The sequence below is a fragment of the Paroedura picta genome, chromosome 3, assembly GCF_049243985.1.
Source record: "Paroedura picta isolate Pp20150507F chromosome 3, Ppicta_v3.0, whole genome shotgun sequence".
In the NCBI taxonomy this organism is placed as follows: domain Eukaryota; kingdom Metazoa; phylum Chordata; class Lepidosauria; order Squamata; family Gekkonidae; genus Paroedura; species Paroedura picta.
Window position 1 is genome coordinate 44,772,062 of NC_135371.1, and position 20,608 is coordinate 44,792,669.

Sequence of the window (20,608 nt, forward strand, 5' to 3'; positions counted from 1 at the left end):
TTACTATCAGCCTTGGTACTTGAACTGGACTTATCCATCAACAGTGTGTTCATACTCAAAACTGTTTGGTGCTGGGAGTTACAAATTGATAAGGGGAACCTCTTCCGAGAATCCTTGGCTTTGGCAAAGACCCCATGAAGAGATATTCACTTCTCTTAAATAAGCTACTTACTTTTTCTTAAATGAAGTCTGTTTTTTGAGAGGGTTCAGAGTTTCTCACATGCATGGCTTGTCAAGATTACACATCAATTGAAGCATCCCTTATATGTAAATTGGTCTCCTAAACCAGCATTTCTATGTGAGAATATCCCTAAGCACTATTGACAGTATAAGTGCCCTTGTTATTCTCATGCAGCCTTGCAGTCAATGAAGACATATCCAGAAATCATGTATTTATCAGAATATTTGGTGAAATGATGGAACATAGCAATGAAATTAATACAGAGCATCTTATGCAACATTTAAATATGTTTCATTAAGCAGATAATTTCAGAGAAATTTCTGAGGCAGGCTAATAGATGTTGGAGATACTTGCAACCAAAACAACTCCAGTATTGACAACGACAATGTATTGACAACGACAACACCAAATTGTTCTGCACTGACCTCCTTAGAAGTATTATTCAGCACCTAAGGAAACTGAGAACAATCCATGAAAGCATAAGTGGTTTCATTCCTGAAAAAGATAATGTCATTGATCACTACTTTACAATGCAAATGCTCATAGATGAACACCCACAGAAACAAGAATGGGAAAAGGGAGGAAATAGGGAAAATAGGTACATTTTACTGAGGTTCTTAGATCTAGAGGGTCTGTTTGTGTTGCAAATCTATTAATATAGTAAGATTTCTCTATGACATTTCATTGCTTTCATGACTCATAAGATTGATGCAGAAGATGGAATCAAGAAATTGGGACCATATTGCACATATGGGCCCCTAAAACAAGAAAGGAGATATTTATCTGCTTCCTTGACTTCAAAGATATGGTCCATATGATCTAGCATTCAAGTTTACTCTTAAGATTGCTGTGAAATGAAGCGTATGATCTTATTACATCCATATGCAAATTCATCAAGTGCCAAATATACATTAGGAGAAGGGGGAAAGCATTCTAAGGTCTGTAGGAAAGGATTGTAAAATGAGACTGTGCTGTCAGGGATCTGCCAGGCTTCAGAGCTGTCATCAAAACTGTAACTGTCTAAGTGACTTAGAAATATTGACTGTATGGTGATGACTTGGTCAATCTGTTGCCTATAAAAGAAATAATGGTTAAAAGTATAGCTTTGTAACAAAATTGATTACTATAGTAAATTTAATTCTAGAGCCTTGGATTAAGAAGAGATGAGAATACAGAAATAAACAATTTTTTCAGCATTTTTAAACTGTAGTAGAATTGCTATACTTTAATATTTTTATGTTATATACAAGATTCCAGCAATTATATATGCAGTATAAGATCTGAAGCTGTTATTACACAACTTTTTCTCTTTTAGCTGTGCGGATCATGTCAGTCAAAGCAGCATGTAACAAAAACTAGAAAACCAAAGTGTTATTTCAATGCAAGCTGTGCTTATGTATCATAATTAAGTGAATAAAAATCTGCTGTACTGCTATAAAATGTTTATTTTTATTTAGATACCTTAAGCTGCCTATGCAGAAATAGCTTAGAGAGAATAGTTGCAAAAATTTTATGATTCTGAGTACAATCCATAAGCTGTGGTAGACACAGCTATTTTGTGTAAGAACATGAGCTGGACCTGATCAATGAATCATCTCGACCAGAATCCTGCAGCAGTCAACCAGATGCCTGGAAGGTCCAAGCCTCCTCCAGCTGTTGCCCCCTCAACTACAGGCACTCAGAAATTTACGTGCAATTCTGAGAATGCTTTCCTGGGAGTAAGCCCCAATGGACAGTCCTGAGTAGGAGTCTGAGTAGATGTGTTTAGAATTGTACTGATACTGCCTCTGCACATCATTCAGCCATTGTGGTTCATAGCCATATCTAGACATATCTTCCTTGGGTTTGTTTAATTCCCTTTGAAAGCCACCTAAGATAGTGTCTATCACCATATCCCATGGCAGCGAGTTTCATGAATATGGCATAGTATGTCTGTCCTTGGTCTTCTAGCCATCCATTTCATCAAGAACTAGAATCTTGAGACAGCATTCCTTTTACCCATTTTCTCCATGCCACGAATAATTTTATAAACTTCTATCATGTCCTCTTTTAATCATCTTTTGTAATAACCAAAAACCCACAACCACTGAACTTTTCCTCATTGTTTTTCACTTGATCATTTTGGTTGCTCTTTGTGGATTCCTTTCTATCTGTACAATATTGTACAATATACTTTTTGGGATGGGGCAATCAGCACTACATATACACTATTCCATATGTGGAATAGTTAAACTGCACAATCAGAATTCTGAATGAAATCTCATCCTCAGTATTAAGCTCTAAATTTTCTCTCTGCTTAGCTGATAGTAACAAACTAGATCTCTTGAAATGGCCTGTCACTTGAGGTTCTCAGGAGAATTAACCCTTCACTGTTCTTTATCTGTTTGTACAACACCAAACTGCAGTGTGCAGAACTGTGGGAGCTTATAACTGAGGGTGTTAAATTTGCCATAGAACTATCCAGAAGATGCATGCAAAGTCACACCAAAATGCACTTAGAAGTTCTAGTCATCTTTTGGTGGGGTGTAGCTTGAAGCGTATTCAAAACTAGTCTCACCAAGGACCATGTCCAAATACACTCTTAAATGAGGCTTACATCCATGGTGGCAGTCCCTGAGCCTCTGGGGAAGGCTGAGGTATAAAATCAAAACTAAATACATAGTTTGTTGTTGTTAGGTGCGAAGTCATGTCCGACCCATCACAACCCCATGGACAATGATCCTCCAGGCCTTCCTCTACCATTCCTCGAAGTCCATTTAAGGTTGCACCGACTGCTTCAGTGACTCCATCCAGCCACCTCATTCTCTGTCGTCCCCTTCTTCTTTTGCTCTCGATCGCTCCCAGCATTAGGCTCTTCTCCAGGGAGTCCTTCCTTCTCATGAGGTAGCCAAAGTATTTGAGTTTCATCTTCAGGATCTGGCCTTCTAAGGATCAGTCAGGGCTGATCTCCTCTAGGACTGACTGGATTGTTCGCCTTGCAGTCCAAGGGACTCGCAAGAGTCTTCTCCAGCACCAGAGTGCAAAAGTAAATACATAGTTTATAATGTACAAAATGTGTAAATTACATGCATTCCCAGGTGTGATTTACTCAGAGGCTGCATGGAGGGGACCAGGGCACTTAATTTTTCAAACTTCACTCAGCTTCACTAAAATAAATCAGGTTTCTTGAATAGTTGTTAGCAGCTTTAAAAGAAAAGCATGTCACTTTAAAACCCACCTTCAGAGAACACTAAAAGGTAGTGAGACAGATCTAGAAGCCACATTGTTTTTATTCAGCAGGGCTTGACAATTTAAGCTTTAATGATACTTTCAGTCAATTTACCCCAAACAGATATTAAGCTAACGGGCCTGTAATTTCTCAGGTTCCCCAGGATACGTTTTAAAAAATGCGTGCTGAACTGGCCACTCTCCAGTCCTTCAGCACAGAGGCTGATCTTACAGACATGTAACAAATCTTTGTTAGAAGATCAGCAATTTCACATTTGAATTGTTTAAGAACTCTAGGATGGTTACCATCTGGTCCTGGTGGTCTGTTAATTTGAAATTTGTCTGTATATTCCAGAACTTTGTCCCTTGGCACCACTATTTGCCCAGGCTCTACATCTTTCTCTCCTGAAAACATCTGTTCAGGAATGTGTATCTGCTTTATTATATCTTCAGCAGTGAAGACAGCTGAGTATTCATTTTAGTTCTCAACAGTTGTCTTTTCCACCTCTAGTACTCCTTGAATTCCATTGTCAGCCAGTGGTCCACCTGCCTCCCTTGCAGTCTTCTTGCTCCTGATGTATTTAATGAATTATTGATTGTGGGCCTTGAAATTAATGCTTTTAGTGATATGTTCCTCAAAATCTGTTTTTGCATCTCTGATTGTTTGCTTGCATTTCCTTTGTGCAAGTTTATGTTTACCTCAATTGGGCAAGACTTCCAGTTTCTGAAGAAATCCTTTTCACTTTAATAACTTCCCTAACCTAATGTCAGCCATGCTCTTGGACTTTATGCAACTTTTCCTGACCTCTGGTACACATTTTGAGCCTCAAGTACTGTGGGTTTGAGTAACTCAAACATTTTCAGGAGATTTTATCATTCTGACTATTCCTTTCAACTTTCTTTTTACCAGATTTCTCATTTTAGAGAAGTTTCATTTTGTGAAGTCAAATATGACCATGCTTGAGTTCCCTGGTACTTTCTCACACACATACAAATTAACTGTGATGCCATTGCAGTGACTATTTCCAGTCAGTTGAACCACATTCACATATTGCACTATATCTTGGGCAGCACCCCCCCCCCCATGGCCAGCTGTTCTAGGGCAACAGTCATTTACCTAGAAAACTTACCTTTTTGGTATGACCAGAACACACATTTATCCAGTCAATATCGGGTAAAGTTGCCCATTATTAGAACTTCCTGTCTTTTGGGGTGTCCGCCTGATTTCATTTTCTGTCTCAAAATCACCCTGAGCATTTTGGTCAGCGGGCTGACAGCATCTCCCCAGTATTAAATTATATTTGCCTAGAATATGAAGCCCATCTGATCTGGAAGCAGAATTTCAGAGCCCAGGACCAACATCCCTATTGGTAGTCAATATTATTACCACATCAGTCCTATTAAAATACATACAGCAATTTTATTGATAAATTGTTTGACCTCCACATAAAAACATTTCAAGTCAATATGCTCCTTGAAATATATTGGATTTCCTTGAGGCTTCCTTGGTAGAAATAAGAAACATACACAGAATGCTGGTTTGTTATATGTATTAGGGGAATATTCAGCAAAGAATCTGTTCTGGAACACGGTATTACAAAGAGCATTACAATGTAGTTATTTTCATTATAAAGTATGTATTTCCAATCTCATGCATGGTGGAACAGGCTCTTTAAAGCAGGAGCAAAACTAAACATGAAGTTAAAAATAATCCCATTTTATTATGCAAAAGCCAGTAAAATACACAAGGAACGTGAAAAAAAGAAAAGAAAAAAGAACAGGATTTATGTTAAAAGGCTATAAAGTACAAATTACAATATTCTTTCCCCTGGTAGGTTCCATGGCCAGCTATTTGGTCTTCCAGCAGATGCAATGGCTGCTAGCTGAATTCTGGTTGGTTCTAACCCGAGCATCTAAGGGGCCACCTCTCCCAATATACCCCCAGTGGAACTCTTAAGATCTGCAAATGCTAATATGCTGGTGGCCCCTAGCCATGAAGAAATACCCTGGTGAAATATGCAGAGATGCAGACCCTGATGGAACTATAAAAGTACCACAGGGCCTGCAAAATGGTGCTATTCCACCTGAGGCCAGGATGCACAGATAAACTGTATGGGTACCCCCAAATACCCAAGCCACCCAGAATTCGATGAAGCATTGGGGATACAGTTTATTATTTATAACTACAGTTTTATAGATTTATACATTCATCATGAAAATTTTATCACTGTTGAAGAAATGTATGCTGTATAGCACCCCGAGTCTGGATGCAGACACTAAAGAAACTTGTGTATCACAAAGTGAGGATGGACATCTAGCTAGCCAATTAAATGGAATCCTCGTGCATATTACAATGGTGTGACATAACTGAATCTCATTGGCAGCATACAGTACAAACATCAAGGAAGTCATATTCAGAAGTCGGTCTCTACACAGAGACCTCTTTTGCTGAACTTGCCCTGTTGTTTATCTTTAAGTTTAAAAGAACAGCAATGATTTATACATTTGAGATACCGTACTAGACTGAAAAAGATCAAAGGAAGGAGTATATCCATAACAGCTTCATAAGCTGTTTCACATATGCAACTCTGACGAACCTTGCTCTCCAGGCAGGGACAGACAACTGTCATCAATCCATTTTTGAAGCTGTCCTGCTTAATACCCGCTTGGAACAGTGATCATCTGCTCATGGGGTGGGACCCTCAAGTGAACTGTGGAGCCTTTCCTCCTTGGTCACAAATTGCTATTTTATATTTGATTTGCCTTTTGAAATGTCAGCTTTATAGAGCCTGGCCATTCCTTCTGCCTCTCTTTGCCTGCATGATGAAAAGAGCAACTGGAGGACAAGGTGAGGTCATTCAGTGGTAGAGAGGACTCTACAGTAGTTCTGACTTTCAACCTATTGCTTATTGTGGTATAATTCTTGGTGCTTGGCTTGTTATATAACCCCTGATCATGTGCTTGCAGTTTAGTGGCTCCTAAGTTCTGAGAGTTTGAATTAAGATGTTTTCCACTAACTAGTACTGTTTTCAGTTACTATATGGAACAATAGAGCTTGCAGTCTATGGGGTATATTGTGCATTCTGTACACTTAACATGTTCCCTGATATTACGAGTTCATGTGAATCTTTCCCATTTTTCAGTGGCTGATAACACAGCGGAGAAACCCTTAGTGCTCTGCAACATGGAAAGCAGGGTTTCTCTGCTGCTTGTCAGGTTTTTTTTTTTAAGTTCTGCACTGAGATTGCTCCCTTTGCCTGCCTTCATTTCTATTCCATTACATGTAGTGAACTAACACTTGCCCAAAACCAGAACCATGAGGATTTAAATGGAAGGTGCTTGCTGGACTTTACTGTACAGCTGCAATAGGGCAATTGCACAGATTAAAAAACTCAGACCTTTGGACATCCACATATCAACCTAAGAAGAGTTTGCGTTTTTTAAAAAAAAAAACTTAGGTGATATTTATGGTTTTCACTCCCCTTATTCTGTAATTATCACGTTAAAATCAATATGTTAATGTTGGATTCAATAGTGTGAGGACTGACACAGCACAAGTCAATCTTGCCCTTTGGCAGTAAACATTAAGAATTCTGTTCTATCTGAGTTGTTATTAATTGCAAATTAATAGAATAAACTAATAGAATTGCAAATTAGTAGAACTGAATGAAAATAAAAGCTGAAAATGCCACTGAGGGCAGACTCCCCTTTCTATGCCACGGCAGCTTAGAGTTAACCAACATTGAGCTACCCGAACAGAATGTGGACAAGATGGGAAGTAAACTGTAAAGGAGTGTTTGTATACATCTCTAGATGACTAAGCAAATGAGCAAAGGTTCCCACTTTGGATGCAGATAAAAATGGAATGTTATTTTAGCAATGCTATTTAAAATGCCTGCCTTTTCATTTCTTTCATATTTATTACTCTGAAGAAGAGTCATAGGGAACAGAAGAATATTACATTGGTTTTTCATTGCAATCACTTCTTTGGTTCTATTCTTTCAGGATTTTTTAAAAAGGCATTGATTTCCCCCCTCTTTGGAAGAGATGCTTTGTGCTCTTCCAGTCATCATCACATCTTACCCTGGACAGTTCCTGTTCAAACTGTGCTCTCTTTGTGAAAAAGTAAACTGAAAACGTTGGTGAATCATAACTTTATATAACGTGTGCGTCACTTTTCCAAAGCATTCAATATATAATTTCGACAAAGGGTGAAGCATGAGCCCCTGTTTGATCTCCCTTTTTAAGTTACTGCAATGGAAAGTGGGAAGCTGAAGGCAGCTTTGCCATTACGGAGGTCTAGATAACAGTGGCAGAGCCAGAAAATTAAGAATGACACTTAAATTCATCCTTCTCCCTCTTTTTTTGACATGAAGCACACACCAATTGTAAGCCTCTTTGAGACTCCTGGTAGAGAAAAGCAGCATATAAGAACCAACTCTTCTTCTTCTACCTGTGGTTGCTACTTTCAGCTGAGCAATGACTGAGTGCTATTTACATTTGATTTTTTCTTCAGAGGAAAAAAACCCTCCCGCTATGCAGCTCTAATAGTCTCCATTTTAACAGAAAGGGACCAGCTGTTTCTGATAGGTAATTGGCACAGGTAAGGAGAGATGAGAAAAGCTTGGGTGAAACTGAAGGCAATCAACAAAATCATTTACCTTTAACTCAATATGAATAAGCCAAGTTCTTGACCAAGTATCTGTATCTGAAATAAGAATAATAAACTAAAGTGGAAACAGCAGTAGATTTTTCTATCACAGAGTTGTCAGTTCTAAACAACAAAAGGCAACATTTTGAACAAGATTTCCAATAATAATGCTAAGCATTTGTTGTTGTTGTTGTAAGGTGCGAAGTCGTGTCCAACCCATCGTGACCCCATGGACAATGATCCTCCACCATTCCTCGAAGTCCATTTAATGCTAAGCATAGCTTTATCAAAGTTGGTTTACAAGTGACTGTGTTGCGACCATGTCTTACAAATACTAACACTCTATGACAGTGATGAGCAAACATCTATACACATTTTATTTGCAAAATTACAATGAATGTATCCTAGGGTAGAAAAATATCCCACCAAAAAGATCTGCATTAGTGTCCAAAGTTGAACAATTCCAAGAGCCTGTTTCAAACACCCAAAGCTTTGATCTGCATTGTCTTGTGAGGTAGATTGTTAAGGTTTAGACTCCACACACCTTGTGCATATTTAATACCTCACATTAGTTTTATGGAGTGTCATAAGGTTATCATTCTATGAAGGGAGGGGTTGTTTCAGTTTAGATCATTGAGCAATGCTTAGAACCAAAAAGATTGACAAGTCTAAACATTATTATTATAGCTATCTATTAAATACACATTTTATTGTATAGCGGTAAAGGTCTATTAAAAACAATGCATTAAAATCTCAGTAGAAAATATACAAGAATGCTATGAGTAACATAAACTATGTCACAGATTACAAATGATCAGCTATACAATCTAGTCGTAGGAGTACATGCTATTTTCAGATTTATTAGGTGTGAAACTTTTCCCACTATCATTTCATTTTCCTCTGTTCCTAAAAGTGGATCAGGGCTGGAGATAAAGTGAAAGAGCTGATATACACATAACACAAAACAGTAAGTAGGTAGAGGATTGGTTGGGAAAATTTTTAACTGAAATTAATTTGGCTTTAAAATTTCTAGCATAGTTGACCAAGGTCAATGCACTTTTCATAATATTATTTTTCTACACAAATTTTTGCAGTGCTTCAAAAAACAAACCTTCTCCCTTAAAGGAAGAGAGACTGTATAAATAAGGCTAAAATATTATATAAACATTGTCATGCCTACATCTGTGCTGCTGAACCCTGCAGCTGGGAAGTGTAAACTATCCTTTACAGTGGAAATATCTGTTGGAGGTAAAACCATCAAAAATTCTTTCAGACTTAACAGTTCTCTGGAGATCAAGCTTGTTGCTTTCATATTTTGACTGAAATTCTCGTGTGGATTGAGAGCACATTACAAGGAGAAATCAATTATGCTGCATGACATAATTACTTTTTTCCCTTTTAAGAAGAATTTGCTCTTTTTTTGCACTTGCAGTAAACTTACAACTGGCAGGGAAGATCACTTTGGATCACAGATGCCTAGTTTCTTTGCTCCATGAAATAACCAACTGAGTGTAGATGCTCAGCATTAAAGTTATTTAAGTAAATATGACAGCATGTCTAAATCACAGCATACCTGCACACAGAATTTGCCTTGCTGCTCATGTTATTACTACTTGGGCACTGTTGCTACTGCACAGAAGGAAGCATGATTAGTACAAATGTATTGGACACAAGTGAAGGACAACCCTTATGCAAGTAACACTGCTAAAATTGTTCCTGTCTACTTGAGCTAAGAGAAAACAATTATATTTCTACTATCCAGATCAATCATAAGCAGAATTATACCCTTGTGTTTAGGATGACACAGATAATTTCCACATGTGAAAGAGACGGCAAGTTATTTCTTTTGATACAATTTTTAAAAATTAAATACAATCATGTGAGCTGTCTGTTATATATTCCATTGTTCCATGTGTACATTTTGAATGTATTATTGGTTTTTATCTGTTTTTATTAATTTTATAAATACTTTGTTTTAATTACTGGTTTAATGTATAAATGTTTTAATGTTTGTTATGTTGATATATGTGCTGCTCTTGTTGCAGTTGTTATAGCCTTGTGCTGTTGCTTGCATTGATTGTCCTTTCCTGATCTTCCCTTGCTGTATCCAAACCAGTAATTTATACATAGTTTTACATAGGAGCATTAAAGATATCTGATTAAAAGGAGACTTTCTAAAGTGATCGAAACAAGATACATTCACTGTGGTATAAAATATGGTTAGTTCTTCAGAGTTTTAAAAAACCCTCTTTAAGACAGGACTCTAAATTTAGATTGCGTAGATAGATGTATGCAGCTGTCAGATACAGACCCAGAGCTGGTTCACTACCTATGCAACCCAGTGATTTCCACAGGTGACAAACGAGCAGAGGAACGTAGTATGGGAAGAGATAAAAAGTGGTGTTTTCACGCATGCTAAATAATGTAGTTTCAATCCACTTCAGCAACCATTTGCAAGTGGATTTTGCCACTTCACATAATGAAATCCAGCTGCAGAGTGCATTGGAAGTGCATTACAGGGTGTGTGAAAGAGCCCTGCTAGATCAGACCAGTGGTTTAACTAGTACAGCATCCTGTCTCACACAGTGGCTAACCAGTTTCTCTGGAAGGCTAAAAACAGGGCACACTGGGATTCAGAGATTGGATATGGAGGTTCCCTTTGGTCAACATGACTAGTAGAAAGATAGCCCTATCATTTACAACAATGGCCTGTGTCTGTTGTCTTTTCCCAGCCTCTGGATACTGCATCTGCAGACTGCCTTTCACCTGGTATGAGTAACGGGAGGAGGAATATACCTCTATGCTCTTGCCACTGCTGCCTAGCATGAGAGGCATGGGTAGAGGAACTGGGGCCATTTTACTGCTTTGGTCACCAAATAAGCAGAGGGCAGAAGTTTGGGAGGATGCAAAGGGCATGGCTTGCACTATTCACCAAGCTGCTGCCCAGCTTGGCTCACATGAGGCAGCACCTCTTCAACCCAGATTGGAGTCTGTCTGGGAGGAAGCACAGGCCCTCCCCTCTCTTCTGTTCTTCTTCCATGGTTGAAGGGACGCTGCCCCTAGAGCTTGGTTTGAAGAATCCCTATAGCTCTTGTGGTGGCAAACTACCATGAGTCAATTTTGCATATCCAGGAGTGGATTTGTAGGAATGGCTTAAAGTAAAAATCAATAAGAAATATATTAAAATATGCTAATCTCTAGGGCTGGAGATGGCAAGCCAGATTTTTATAATTAATACTAGCTTCAAAGCCCGTTACTAAGAACAGGCTTTGAAAGGGTCTTCTCCCCTGGCCCCCAGGCAGGCAGCTTAAGGCGGCTTTGGGCTGCAGCTCACAGCCAGATCAAGTGGGGTGGGTGGGGGCCAGCCAGCTTGTTAGCAGGCCCGGGACAGAGCTTGTTAGCAAGCAGCCAGGAGGCCCTCGTTAGCAAGCCCTGCTTAGCAGGTTGGAAGGCCCTTGTCAGCAGGCCCAGCCTAGCAGGCCAAGAGGCCCTCATTAGCAGACACTGCTTAGCAGGGCAAGAGCCCTTGTTAGCAGGCCCTCCACCACGACCCTTTGCCCAGGGAGCTCTCCCCTTACCTGCTGCTGGCTCCAGGCACTGAAGTGTGTCTGAGAGCAAAGAGGCTAGAGTCCAGGGACAGAGGGCGGGAGCTGCAGGGGCAGGGCCAATCTGGCTGCATCCTGATTGGCCCTATTCCAACTTGGACAGCCGGACATGTTCCATCTCCCAGGTTGTTTCACAAATATATAGAGGAACCATGGATGGATAAGGATAATAGTAATAAAATTTCCTGTATGTTCAACAGTGAATAACTAGACAAGTGCTGTCTGCATTAATTGTTTAGTTTGAACTGTCAAGAAGTCCTTATCATGAGTAGTGTCTCAGTGGCAAGGCAGTGAAACATTCCTGAGTTAGGTAATAAATATGTTTTAATTGGTTTTGTCAGGACAAAGAATATTATGAAATTGATACTGGGGTGTGTTTCTTGAGAAAGTTGGGAAGGGTTTAGGGAAATAACATTATGAACATGTAAATGCATAAATACAGGTTGCATTTTGGATTTAGGGGCCTTCTGTTTGGTGATTTTCTCTGCAGCTGCTGAATAAAGATGTTTTCTTTTCACACATATTTATTGGTTAATAAGTAAAATTGGTCTGATTACTGCAGTTGTTTCTAGCACCAAGTCATGAATCTAGAAATATGACAATGAACCCAACTGACTGGCCATTAAGGCTGAGAACCTGCCCCCCACCTTCCGTGCACAGGGGCCACCTGATTCCAGAGGCTACCACCCTTCCAATATACTGAAGCACATGGGAGCCCTTCCTGGCTTTCCCTTGCTCAGTGAGAGATGGGACATGGCCACTCCACCTGGATTCACCTCTCCCAGCACAGGACAGGATGGGACTGTTCTGCCTGTCCTCCTCTTTCTTGGTGAGGGATGGGATGGGGCAACCCCATCTTGCCTCACTATGGCAACGGTGAAGGCCACCTTATTGGCAGGAAGACTCCGCCCAGGCTCACCAGATGTTTTACCCAGACACCTCTTTGCTCCGGGGCTGGCCAGGGACACACTCCCTTCTGAGTTTTGGGAGTGCTGTTAGTAGGCTTGCCATCCTCCATGCAGGGGCAGGAGTTTCTACAGAATGGCAATCTTCAGACTACAGAGCTCAGTTCACCCAGAGAAAATGGCTACTTCGGAGGGTGGACTCCATGGCATCACAGCCTGCCGAAGCCCCTCCCCTCCTCCAAATCCTACTCCCAAATGTCCAGTGTTAGCAACCCTAGGCAGGACTCTTTTCTAGACTCCCCTCTCCGTCCTTCATACACCGTATGACAACCTTTTATGCATTGTAAAATGCCACTGCGTACCCTGACGGCAAGATGAGGGGAAAGGGGGGTTTTGCCTACACACCTGGGTGTACTTTTCAGTGTTCTCACCAGCAGAACTCTCTCCCCGCCGCATTCGCGGTGGGGGCGCGAAGGTGCCGCCAGGGAGGCAGCCGGGTGGGAAAGCTTCACGGCGCCGCTTTGAGCTTTGCCTTGCAGCCGGCCTGTTCTTAGCGAGGAAGCTCGCGGCTGCCTCTTGCGGCGGGCCGCTCCGCCCCAGTGAAGAGAGGCGCTTCCTCGGGAATGCTGGGAATGTTGAGTCAGGGATTGGCGAGGCGGCGAGTGTTTAGGCTCGCGGCTGACTGAAAGGAGCTTCAGTCGAGGGGCGGAAAAAGGAGGGCTCGGAAGACGGGCGCCTCTCCTGACTGCAGCAGGTCCTCCCGTCTTCTTTCGCCTCGGACCTGTTCGCCCGCTCCTCCTCCTCTTTCTTCACCCGCAATGGGCTGGCCGCGAGACGTGATGTTGTAAAATCCATGTGAGGAGGGACGCGAGACAGAGGCAATGATTTGAAAGGTGAGGAGCTTAAAGCACGAATATGGCCATTCTGCATGTCACCAGTTCGGAGCCACGGGGGAAAAAACGATGCTGCTGTGGCCATAGAACCGTTTAGGGACCGAGAAGGGGACGAGGGGGGTGGGGAATATGCAGGGAAGGGAAGCCTGTCTGTGGAGGGAGCGTTCCTTTTCTTAAATTCATTGCAATAACTGTGCCTATGCGAGCAATGAGTGCCTCTTCTATACAAAACCATCGACCAGAGGTTTCTTGGAATGGAAAACAGCCACGCGAGATTGCTGGATTTCTGTGGGCTTTAAAAATTATTTCATAAGAATGCCTATATGATAGTTGACACATGTAAAGCTTTGGATTTTCAATAAACGTAAAGAGGCTTTCTCCTACTACCTTTACATCAGGAGTGTTTCTACTAAGGTGCAAAGATGTTATATTAACGTTTATATCATAAGCAAATGCACAAAGAGGTTGCACATCTAAGATGCTCTGTGATTTACAGATTATTTTAGGAGGCATAAGATTATGGTGCAGAATATAGTTCTCCAAGAATATATATATTTTAGTGCATACATCTGTTTTGTAAGTATATATATACAAAGATGTAAAAATAATGTGGCTAGGGAGGGGGAGGGGAGATACCTGTTTTTATTAGTGTATGATTGATTTCTAGGCGGCTACCTGCTAAGCCTGGAATGGATGGTGGGGAATCTACTCCCTTAGCTGCGAATTGACATTTCTGTTTTGATGGACAAACCAATAGACCACTTGCATTTACAGGAATGGACTCCTTACAATAAACTCGGCCAATCAGTGCAGCCAGGAGGAGGGCAAATCCTCTTGTCAGGGTTAGTTTCCTGGTTGGCTTTTTAAATCAGTGGTTTCACTTAACTATTTGTTTGCTATCTCATCCCCTCCCTTTCCCCCATCTGCAGTGAAATAAAGCAGCACTAAAACCAGAGGGGATTTCCCCCTTCCCATTGGTATTCTTTCACATACCCTTTCCAGGTTTTTGCCAGAGTCCCCTGGGAGGGGAGGGAAGCCTCATGTAAAAAAGCAGCTTTTCTGTCCTTCTCTGTTTCTTGGGTACAAAAAGGCTCATCATGTCCCTGGGAGAGTGGCAATGGCTCAGAGAAGCAAAATTTGATTTCTTTAGCTGAGCTGTTTTCAGAAATGGAGCTGCTGCCTGCACTTCTAGGCTTTCCTTTCAAAGAAGCTGCATGGAGAGTCCTTAGGTAACCTGCTCACTTTTGGCTAACCTGTACTTCCTGTTGAAAGCCACAGGAGCATCCCCCCCCCCCATCCCAGTATCTTAAATGTTCTATATAGAACATGGCATAGACCAGCCTTACTCTACTCTTCCTTCTTGTGTCTTGCATAAATATTATTTGTGATATATTTGTTCATTTCCACATGAACAGATAACTTTTTAAAAAGGCATGTAACGACTGAGTCTGATCATGTTTTTTTATTTGCTTTCCTTTGGAACAGAAGTTGCATCTCCCCCTTTCCTCCCAAATATTTGCTTTTGACATGTCTGGTTTTAGATATAAGCAATGTCAGAAGCTGACTTGAATAATTTTGGACTTCGTTGTTCCAATCTTAAAAGTATGAGAGCCAGAAGCACGTTGGATGACTTTGTAAGCCTGTGGGCAGGGTTCCATACCTTTTTTGAAATGGTTTTTGTATAGCACCTAAGAATCTAAGGTTCTTTTAAAATAGCATATTGCTGGTTGTGTTTGGATCTTCTGGAATCTGGCAAAGATATTGTGCTACTTTTTAACACCCCTATATCAAAATTTCACCACTAAAGAAGCTTGTGTGCATCTTCCCCTAAGGCTAATTACCATCTATGTTGTACTATATATAGGTATTTGCAGCTACGTTGAGGTAAATAGCATGTTTTAATTTGTTGGACTAAAGATATAGTGTGTGCAGAGTTGTGCAAGGTTTTTTACTACTGTTGTTGCTTCTTTGTCAATAATGCCATATCTATATCCTTTACTCCTATAAACCTTCAATGTGCTCTGGTAGTCTTTCATCTATAAGTCTGTAGGGCCCTTCTTGTTACATTCCCCATCTATTGTTTCTCTTTCTGCAACCAATATAGAGGGCATAATTAAACACAACCTGTTTTTTTTTTTTTTTTGCTTTACTGGGTTTACCATTCTGGACTGACTTCGTATCATAGATATTAAAATTAAAAATCTAGTTCTTACTTTTAAAACAGGACACTCATCTCTCCTGCTTTTTCTAATCCCTTTTAGCTCATCTCCTGTTTAGAATCATTTAACTTCTGCCTCAGTGTCCTCTGTTGTATTCCTAACATACACTCTCTGTCCTGAATCATACTCAATTTTAGATGGTTTATCTGAAACCACCATAGCAGTCTTATCTGCCCCTCTACTGCCATTTGATTATTTTATGTTTCTTCTTGAATTCAGTCTTCATCTTATGTCTTCCCTTTAATAACTATTTCTCAAATATTGATGGACATGAAGAATCCTAGTCTTTGTATGATCACACCTGTTCAGCATCCTATTCTAGGTTTTTTTCCAATCAAGAGAATGAGATAGTACATTTCCAAGCTGAATATTTGCAGAAGTGGTAATTATTATGTGAGCAGGATGTTGGAGCCAGGTATCTGTACAGCATGTATATATGGCATGTGTTAAAAGACCGAAATGTCCAAAAAGAGAGAGCTGCCTATATCTGTGAAACTCACAAAACTAGACATTAAAAAGTTACTGAGTTTTTAAATTTGAAATATGAAAGATTGTAAAACATAAATATTTCAGCTGAAAAAGTCTGATTGCAAGGAATTCTAAAAAGCCTTGAACATTCCACAAGATGTTATCTTAGAACTTGTGATTTTTAACAAATGCTTAGCCACCTTGTGGAATGTTCTGTTTGAGGAAAGCATGGTGTATTGTGCTTTGGGATGGTCAAATTTTTTTTGATATCTTTCGGGTGTCATTACTTCTAAATACATGATAGAGGATGCTGTCTCTAATGTAATGATGTATTTAGCATTTACTGGTATTAAAACATTTGCTGCTATTTACCAAGCTCTGTTTTTTTGTATCTGTCTCTGGTAAGTCACAACTAATTTTCTCCCAATTATATCTTTGAGGCCTACCTTATTAATTTTTAGTATCAATTTTCAGAGTTCTTTTGTCTTCCCATAGTACAGGCTTTCCCAACCAAGAAACCCTGGGGTTTCTTGACGGCCCTGGAACGGTTTCTTGAATAGGTTTGCACTTTAGAACCTGTGAGCCATTTTCACTTTCCACAAATGAAACATATGTTGCAATGTAGAACACATAAGTGAATGACATTTGCTTTTCTACTTTCCATACTGTCAAATCTCTGAAGGATTTGATTGTTTCTAATTTATCCACAAGTTCTATTTTGTATTCTTTTCCCTTTCTGGTTTTTATCCATCTCCCCCCCCCCCAAGTGTTAAAACTATTCTGCTGCCTTGCACTTTCTTTCTTTGTTTCATCGGTATAACCGTGATGTGGATGGCCAAAGGATTTTAATTAAATATCACATGAGACTGTCATTTGTTGAATAATTTGTTTCACTCTGACCAATAGATAGGATCTATTAAGGGGGGAATTGGTACTTCCTTACTAATAATCAGTTTTATTTGTCATTTAACTTGATGGTGTAGACATTGAACTCTCTTGTCTCAGAATGTCAGATTTTGTTGATTATTTTTCAACTATGATGATGGTACTGAACAAAGCTGCACAGCTGCAAAAATTTATTTAGTTTATTTACTTTATTCATGGCCTACTTTTCATACCGGGCATCATAGCAAATTATATGACATAAACAATGCAATAGGACCAGGATTACAGAAATTGGATGCATTGAAAAAAGTATTATTTAAACAAGATATAAACAATGCAGTAAGAGCAAGACAGTTTATAGTAAACAGTGAAATATACAGTGAAACATACTATAATCTTGTTCCATATAAGCACCCTCTTGAAGTATTATATTATACAACAGCTTTAGTCCTTTTTAAAAATTCCATCCTATCAGTTATGTAGTGATTAAGAGTGATGGACTCTACTTTGGAGAACCAGGTTTGATTCCCCACTGTTCTACATGAGGCCTACTGCATGACCAGTCACAGTTTTCTCAGCCCCACGTGCCTCACCAGGTGCCTGTTTTGGGGAGAGGAAGAGAAGGAGATTGTAAACCAATTAGTGACTCTATGAGATAAAGAAAAGTGGGGTATAAAAGCTTACTCCCCCTCCTGAACTTTTCAGGGAGGCAATTCCGAAAGGTGGTAGCCACAACAGGGAATGCACGCCTATGGGCATCCATTGGTCTCACCTATTTGCATGGTGGCATCTTCAGCAGACTTTGATCAGATGAGCAATGTTATCACATTGCAGTACAGTAAAAGAGTCCTTCAGATATGCAAGTTGAAGGTCTTTGTATGTGATAGCCAATACCTTGACTTGAACATGGTCATTGATCGGTAAGAAGAAGATTTAGTTTTTATATGCCACTTTTCTATACCAGGAGTATCAAAGCAGCTTACAATCATCTTCCCTTTCCTTTCTCTACAATAGACACGTAAGGTAGGTGAGGCTGAGAGAGCCCTGATATTATTGTTCGGTCAGAACAGCACTATCAGGGCTGTGACAAGCCCAAGGTCACCCAACTGGCTGCATGTTGGGGAGCGGTGAATCAGACCCAGCCTGCCAGATTAGAAGTCCGCACTTCTAAGCACTATATCACGTTGGCTCTCCCTGATACCTACTTCTGTCCCCAGGCATCTCAACAAGATAGCATGGTTCATGCTATCAAATATTTTTGATAAATTCAGTAAGAGCAACTAATAGGCATGACCCTTGCTGACATTCAAATTGGACACCATCAGTTAAAGCTACCAGTATTGTCTCTGTCTCATAGCCTCACTGAAAAACAGGTTGAAAAGAATAAGTGTCATTCAAGAAGACCTAGAGTTGTTCCATAACTCTCCTCTCAATCATCTTGTCCAGAAAAGGCAGATTACAGACTTGAATGATAATTTCAGCTGGGATAGTGAATAAAATGGATGTTGCTATACGTTGCAAATAAGTGAGGGCAGATCAGAAGATACAATATGTTTTATGAGCTGGTTTAAATGTAACAGATAATTGTAGATGACGTTTCAGTGTCCCACATGGCAGTTTTCACCATGTGGTGAACTGTCTGTGTCCATTCATCATAGCACTTGGGCAATTTCCCCTATGCCACTGCAAACCAGTAGCTTAGAGAAAAGGGTGTGTAGTACATGGTGAGCCACTGCACATTTATGTATTAAAATGACCTCCATGTGATAGCTGTAACATGTAAATTGATATTATATTCTTGTAAGTTAAAGTAAATGTCAGTGGAGAGAGTGAGAAGGGTATGACTAGTGTGTTTAATGCTCAGAAATACTATACTGAGAAGAAATAATATATTCCTCCTAAAGAAAAGTAGTTTAGGTATACGTCTATTTTTTTCATTGAATTTATGCACTTGGTCATGCTGCTCATTTAAAGGTGCATCTTAAAATGCTTATATCAATTAAAATATGACAGTGAACATGACAATGCCTTAATACTTCTATATAAAATGCATCTATAAAAGTCTTGAGCTGTCATAGAGAAGATGAAGCAAAGTTGTTTTCTGTTGCCCCAGAGTGTCAGACCAGAACCAGTGGGTTAAAATTAATTCAAAAGAATTTTCGGCTAAACATCTGGAAGAAGTTCCTGACAGACTGGTTCCTCCATGGAACAGGCATCCTTGGGAGGTGGTTTCCCCTTCTTTGGAAGTTTTAAAGCAGAGGCTAGATAGTAATCTGACAGAAATGCTGATTTTATGAATTTATGCAGATTGTGAGTGGATGGGCAGGGGGTTGGACTAGATGACCCTGGAGATCCCCTCCAACTCTATGATTCTAAGTCATATCGGACTTATGGCGACCCTATAGGGTTTTCAGGGCAGGAGATGTTCAGAAATGGTTTGCAATTGCCCATGTCTGTGTCATGAACCTGTTAATTCCTTGGTGGTCTCCCATCCAATGCAGACTGGGACCAAGCCTGCTCAGCTTCTGCAGTGTAATGAGATGAGATCAGGCTAGCTAACGTGGGCATGGAAACTATTTAAGATATATACTATTCTGTGTATTTCCTCCAGTTTCCTTCAGTCTTGCTTTGTGTATGCTAACACTGTGTTTTCCTAACCTTGTCTTCTTTTACCCCTTGCATACCTTGATGTCTTTGAAATTTATGTTGCTTTGAGGCTTGAAATAAAAAGTCTGTATAGTGAGGATTGCACCTTGTGTGTTAAAGAATGTGTTTCAGGCTATTTTGGTTTATTAGAAAATCTGGAAAACTCACTGTTATAGTTCTACTAGATCTAGGGTTGCTAATAGGCTTGGTGAAAAATGAAATGCTCCTTTAATATAGTCTTAATTTGTGGAAATGGACAACTGAAACTTTTCCTGTGATGGAGATAAATAGTATCCCAGGGTAAATAACATCCCATGAAGATTCCATGTGACAGACAGGAGCTGTCCTACTCCTGAAAGAATGAGCAGTTATACAGCTGAGCCGATGGGAGTGCTGCTCCAATTACATTTCAAAGATTGGATGGAATATTGCAGGATTATATATACGCATAAATGTTCATGCCCGCACTACTTATGAGGAGGGTGTCCTTCCCTCCCACTTTCTCACTAGGCCTGTGCCCAGCATGAATCCTGGGCCTGCACCGCTGCTACTAGTGAGTCTGGAATGACTCCCAAATTGCACACCGATAGTAGCATGCCCAGCACAGCTCCTGGGTTGCATCAATGGGGGCGGCATTCCCAGAGCAGCCGCTTCCAGGCCCAGTATGGAGGCCTAGGCTGTGCAGCTCCCTAGTGCCATCTGTATTGTCTGCCGGAGGTAAGCACTTTTACTTTTGAGGGGATTTAAAGCCCACTTTCCTTTTTTTAAAAAATAATATTCAGATTTTTTCTGCAAATTTCAAGAGTGGCCCCAATCCATGGATTTAACTATCCACAGATGGGGGAAACACATGTGTGTATGAAATGAAATCAATAATAATTGCTATATGGCCCCTACTACCTCTGTATTTTAGAGATTTCCCCCCTAGTACATAACAGTTGCTGACGT

At 40.2% G+C, this 20,608-nt stretch overlaps 1 protein-coding gene across 2 annotated transcripts in view; it reads left to right on the plus strand.

The window, feature by feature from the left end:
- Positions 1 to 20,608, plus strand: part of ERC2 (ELKS/RAB6-interacting/CAST family member 2) — an 819,922-nt gene that overhangs the window by 20,173 nt on the left and 779,141 nt on the right. Inside the window, exon 1 of one of the 2 annotated variants that reach the window (XM_077325499.1) lies at positions 13,140 to 13,442. The exons of the other annotated variant lie outside the window; for it this stretch is intronic. The gene's annotated coding sequence lies outside the window, so the exon portion shown is untranslated. Of the gene's footprint in view, positions 1 to 13,139; positions 13,443 to 20,608 lie in introns of those variants that run through there. 2 annotated transcript variants of the gene reach the window in all.